Source organism: Myotis davidii, unplaced genomic scaffold (genome assembly GCF_000327345.1).
Source record: "Myotis davidii unplaced genomic scaffold, ASM32734v1 scaffold78, whole genome shotgun sequence".
Classification (NCBI taxonomy): domain Eukaryota; kingdom Metazoa; phylum Chordata; class Mammalia; order Chiroptera; family Vespertilionidae; genus Myotis; species Myotis davidii.
Window position 1 is genome coordinate 4,685,432 of NW_006290305.1, and position 6,000 is coordinate 4,691,431.

The 6,000-nt window shown below is 35.9% G+C and overlaps 1 protein-coding gene across 5 annotated transcripts in view; it reads right to left on the minus strand.

The window, feature by feature from the left end:
- Positions 1 to 6,000, minus strand: part of ANKRD12 (ankyrin repeat domain 12) — an 84,695-nt gene that overhangs the window by 59,822 nt on the left and 18,873 nt on the right. The gene's annotated exons all lie outside the window — the stretch shown is intronic.

Consider the following 6,000-nt stretch of genomic DNA (forward strand, 5'->3'; position numbering starts at 1 on the left):
TTGAAACATACTTTTCTTTCCAGTATCATTATAGACATTATATCATTATGAGCTCAGTCAGGTATAAGAAAACAAAGGTGCCGAAACCGGTTTGGCTCAGTGGATAGAGCGTCGGCCTGCGGACTGAAAGGTCGCAGGTTCGATTCCGGTCAAGGGCATGTACCTGGGTTGCAGACACATCCCCAGTAGGAGATGTGCAAGAGGCAGCTGATCGATGTTTCTCTCTCATCCATGTTTCTATCTCTCCCTCTCCCTTCCTCTCTGTAAAAAATCAATAAAATATATTAAAAAAAAAAAAAAAACAACGGTATTTAAAAAACCATTTAGAGGCCAAGCAACCCCAAAATATAGCATTTGAAAAATTTAAAAGTCTCAAAGTTTAGTAATGAGAAGGCTCACTCAACTGAAAGTGAAATCTAATTAAAAAAAACCATTTAGACCAATTCTAAAGCAAGTGGGTAAATGGATTGAATGACAAGCCTTTTGATGGACACTTATATTTCAAAATAGAACACAATTAAATTAACAACTAGAAGAATTCCATGAAGAATATTTAAAATTTCATTTAAGGACAAGCAAAAATTCAAAATGGTCTCCACAGATTACATAGCAAAGAAAAAGTGACAAACAATAAGCTGTGCCAACTAATAGAATTAAAGGGATTATCAAAAGTATATCATATTATTGTGATAGATAAAAGCATAGTGGATAAACTTAACTTTCAATTACATTCATTAATTTAATGTAGTAGTGTTAACAGTTTATCCAGATCTTCCTTTGGAAGTAATCAACACATCTGAACTCCACACACCCCTTGGATTTTACTCAAAAAAGTATGTTCATATTTGGGGCATCTGAATGTGTATTCTACGAAGATTTAATTGAGGAATGGAAAATTATATGCTACCATATCCTATTCCTTCAATCAAGCCACTTCTATGATATACTGCATCTAGACCAGTGGTTCTCAACCTTTCACAGGGGTTGCCTAAGACCATCGGAAAACATATATAATTACATATCATTTTTGTGATTAATCACTATGCTTTAATTATGTTCAACTTGTAACAATGAAAATACATCCTGCATATCAGATATTTACATTACGATGTATAACAGTAGCAAAATTACAGTTATGAAGTAGCAACGAAAATAATTTTAAGGTTGGGGGTCACTACAACATGAGGAACTGTATTAAAGGGTCGTAGCATTAGGAAGGTTGAGAACCACTGATCTAGACAGTGATGAGACTATTGCTACCTACTGAGGTTTTTGTAAAACTCTTAAGTGTTAAGTAGAGCTATTATCTCTCCCTGATAAGTTATGCATAGCAAGGCAAGACAAGCAATACTTACATTTTAAAAGCTGTCTTTAAAGTTAATATGCTGTTTTGGGTTGTAGGAGAATAAGAAAAAAATACCAAAAATGATTTAAAAGGTTTGCACTGTATGTTTGAAAATTTTATAATAAAGGGATGAGAGTAAGTCTGTAGTAAATAATCTCCATGAAAATCTTCAAAAGGTGATAAGCATTGATTTTATTTGCTATTTTAACAGCAGAAAAATTGTTTTTTTAAAAACATTTTTATTATTTTTTGTGGTTATTGTTTTGTTTTTGTTTTTTTTTGTTGTTAGAGAGAGAAAGGGGGAAGAGGAAGAGTGGGAGGGAGACAAACTTCAATTTGTTGTTCTACTTATTTATGCATTCAGTGCCCTGACCAGGAACTGAACTAGCAATGTTGGTGTATCAGGACAATGCTCCAACCAACAGCTATCTGGCCAGGGCCTTGCTTTCTTTCTTCCTGCTTCTTTTTTTTTTTTTTTTAATCCTCACCTGAGGATATTTTGCCACTGATTTTTAGAGAGTGAACATGAGGGAGGGAGAGAGGGAAAAACATCAGTGTGACAGACATCAATTGGCTGCCTCCCACACACACCCAATAATGCGACAGATCAAACCTGCAACCCAGGAAGGTGCCTGGACTGAGAATGAACCAGCAACCCTTCCTCGCATGGGCTGACGCTCTAACAACTGAACAACACTGGCCAGGGCAGGCTTTGTTTTCTTATTTTAACCAGTTAACTGCCATGATATTTTGAACTGAATTTAAAAAGGTCCGCTGATTTCATCTATAGACGCTTATGGCGTACAAATGGTTAAAAAATTCCTCTTTCCAAATTTGCTTAAGTCATATTAAATAAAGTAAATCCTTTAATGGCATCTAAAGCTTAAGGAAAGTAAGCTTCTAAGGGTAGCTGGCAGAAAAGATTTAGTGCAAAACATTTGAACATGCTCTACAAATGTCACCATAAGAGGAAACAAATATTTTAAAAGTAAAGAATTTTATAACTTTCCACTTATATAAGCATATAAACTAAAAGGCTGAATTACTACTCATTTACCTGTATAGAACATAGATCTATCAAACCTAAAGAAAAACATGTGTCCCAATGTTATTTGAGATTAAAGAATATTCATATACTGTTGGAGGCTTAGTAACTAAATATAATTATTTTGGAGAAACATCACAGAAATGGTTAATCCTTTAAGCCTGTAACCGTTCTTCTAGGAATGAAAAGAAAGAAAAGCCCTGGTCGGGTGGCTCAATTGTTCGAAGCATCATCCGTATACCAAAAAGGTTGTGGGTTTGATTCCTGTCAGGGCATATATCATCAGGACGTAGGTTTTGGGTTTGATCCCTGATGGAGGTACATGAGGGAGGCAGCCAACTGATGTTTCTCTCTCTCCTTCCCTCTATCTCTAAAATAAAAATTTAAAAAACACACACATATCCTTGGGTGAGGATTGAAAAAAAAGAAAGAATTCACGGTATAATAAAAATACAATGTGAAAAATGCTTTTTATGGCATTACTCATAATAAAATAATTGAAAAATTAGTTTGGAGGTCAAGAAGAGATTCTCTCATGTGTAGACTCAAGATAGCTGTTCAGTACTTGATGTCAAGGGATTATGGCTTTCCCTTGGATGCCATTAGACTAGGAAAGAAAATAACTATGATTTTATAACTGATTGTGTAGGAATAAAACTTGCTTAGGAAGAAACATCAGTTACTAATTACTGTGCTAAAAAGTTTATACTATACAGTGGCAGTGTTGTAAGGCACCTATCCAATATTCATTTTCTCCTTCTTACCAGAAATACTCCAATTTTGATTAGTATGACAATCTGCCCAGCGAAAAGTATTAGACTTTTCCAGACTCCCCAGCAACTAGGGTAGCCTAAGCAATGAGATGCAGGCGGAAGTTCCTAGGGAAGTTGTTTCATCAATAAAAAAGGCAAAGTCTCACTGGTAGAAAGATTTCTTTGCCATTGGTCATTCCTCCCTATTTTCTGCCCAGGAAGAAGCAGGCAATTTCTTGTGACTAAAGGCAAAATGCTAAAGACAAACCCCATATATGAGCTAACGGTGACAGAAGAGAAAGATAAAAACAGCCCAGTCCCTGATGGCATTACTGAACTGCTATGGCATTAGCATAGCAGTTCATACCAGGGTATCTCCAAATGAAGACTGAGAATGACTCATTCCGCTGATGGCATTATTGCTGATTTTGGGACCATTGAGCCTTCCTTGGACAATATGAATATCTTTTTAAAAAACAGTAATGACTGTTTCATTCAAATATGTTCATTATTTTAAAAATTCAAGCCATAAAAAATATACAAAGAAAGTAACAAATCACCCCAAATCCTGGATATAAAATGTTAACATTTGAGTACCCCTTTAAATATATGTAAAGTCAAAGGAAGTAGGAGACAGAGAAAGAGACAGAAAGAAATTTATGTAAGATTTGGAAAATATCATATACATGCACTATCCTACATAATAAAAGGGTAATATGCAAATTGACCCTAACAGCAGAATTACTGGGAATGACTGGACACTATGACACACACTGACCATCAGGGGGCAGATGCTCAATGCAGGAGTTGCCCCCTGGTGGTCAGTGTGCTCCCACAGGGGGAGCTCTGCTCAGCCACAAGCCGGACTCATGGCTGCCAGCTGCAAGCACAGCAGTGGTGGCGGGAGCCTCTCCTCACTCCGTGGCAGCGCTAAGGAGCAGCAAGCTGAGCAGCGAGCAGGCGGGCCCCAGACTGTGCCTGACCCCCTGGGGAGCAGGCCTAAGCCAGCAGGTGGTCATCCCCCGAGGGGTCCCAGACTACGAGAGGGCACAGGCTGGGCTGAGGGAACCCCCTGTGCACAAATTTTTGTGCACTGGGCCTCTCGTTTTAAAATATAAAGCTGTTATGATTAATTTTATTTTAATCCAATATAAAAAGAAAAAAACTAAAGAAATTACTTCTCTGTATCATATACTAAATATAAACTCATATATAAAAACATAAAAATTTCTGAATATGGATTTTAAATTTTAAGCAATCATTTAAAAAATATATATGTATTTCAGTTTTAGACAATATCAGTGAATCATTTGGTATGAGACCCATAAAACATCCACTAAGTTGTAGAATCTCGTTCTACAATGAAACAGTCTTTTAAACAATCTTCTTTCCATATGTATGTTAATACCTGTTCTGTATGCACATATATATAAATACACAGAATGTGATCTTTAATGCAACCAAACAGTACATATTTTTTATAACCTATTTTTAAGTTTACATACTGTGAACAACTTTGCACACTGCACATTCTTCTGCAATATTGTTTTTAAGGATAAAATAATATTTCTTTTTTGAATTTACTGTAATTTAACAAATCTTGTATTACTTAACAGTATTTTCCTGGTTTTTGTTTTTGCTATTATAACAATGCTGAGATATGTGTATTTAAAGATAATATTTGCTCTCATCAATAATTATTTATAGACTAACTACCAAAGAATAAGTCGTGTTAACAAATTTTTTATATATGCTGTCATATATACCTCCAACAATGTATTACTATAATTTAAACCTACTAAATAAAGCAAGTTCCTATTTCCAACCAGGGACCACTTCATATGATTTAGGCCAACAGTAATTTTATCAATCGTTACACGTTTTTTTCATATATTTATTTGCCAATTGTAATTTTGTTGTTCTAAACTACTTCTTTGTACCTTTTGTCCATTTTTCCATTTTTGTGTTTTTCTTTTCACATTTAAGAGATTTTAAAATACTAAATATATTAAGATAAGGGTTGTTATATATACAAAAAAAAATCTTGCCCTGGCTGGTATGGTTCAGTGGGTTGGGAATCATTTAATGCACAGGAAGGTTGCCTGTTTGATTCCCAGTCAGGGCTCATGTCTAGGTTGCTGGCTCAATCCCCGGTAGGGGGTGTGCACAAGATTGCCAATCAATGTGTCTCTCTGTCTCCCTCTCCTTTCCTCTCTCTCTGAAAAAAAGTCAATAAAAAATTTTAAAATAGAAATCTTACTTCTGAATTTTTATCTTTACAATTTTAGCTAATTTAAAATATAGTACACTGTATAAAAAAGATCAATGTCAAATGTGAGGTTTGATTTTATAATTATTTTTATATGAAAAGTATCACTGAATGGTACTTTGCATTCTATTTTTAAAAAATATTTTTATTGACTTTTACAGAGAGAGGAAGGGAGACTGAGAGAGATAAGAAAACACTGATGTGAAAAAACAATAACACTGATGTGAAAATGCAACATCAGTTGGCTGGCTGCCTCCTGCATACCCCCAACTAGGGATCGAGCCAACCTGGGTATGTATCCTGACTGGGAATCAATCCAGCAACCCTTTGGTGCATGGGATGACTCTCAACCAAGTGAGCCACACCAGCCAGGGCTATTTTTTTTTTAAAATATATATTTTATTGAATTTTTTTACAGAGAGAAAGGGAGAGAGAGAAACATCAATCATGAGAAAGAATCACTGACCGGCTGCCTCCTGCACATCCCACAGTGGGGATCGATCCCCAACCAAGGTACATGCCCTTGACCGGAATCGAACCTGGGACCTTTCAGTCCACAGGCCGATGCTCCATCCACTGCGCCAAACCG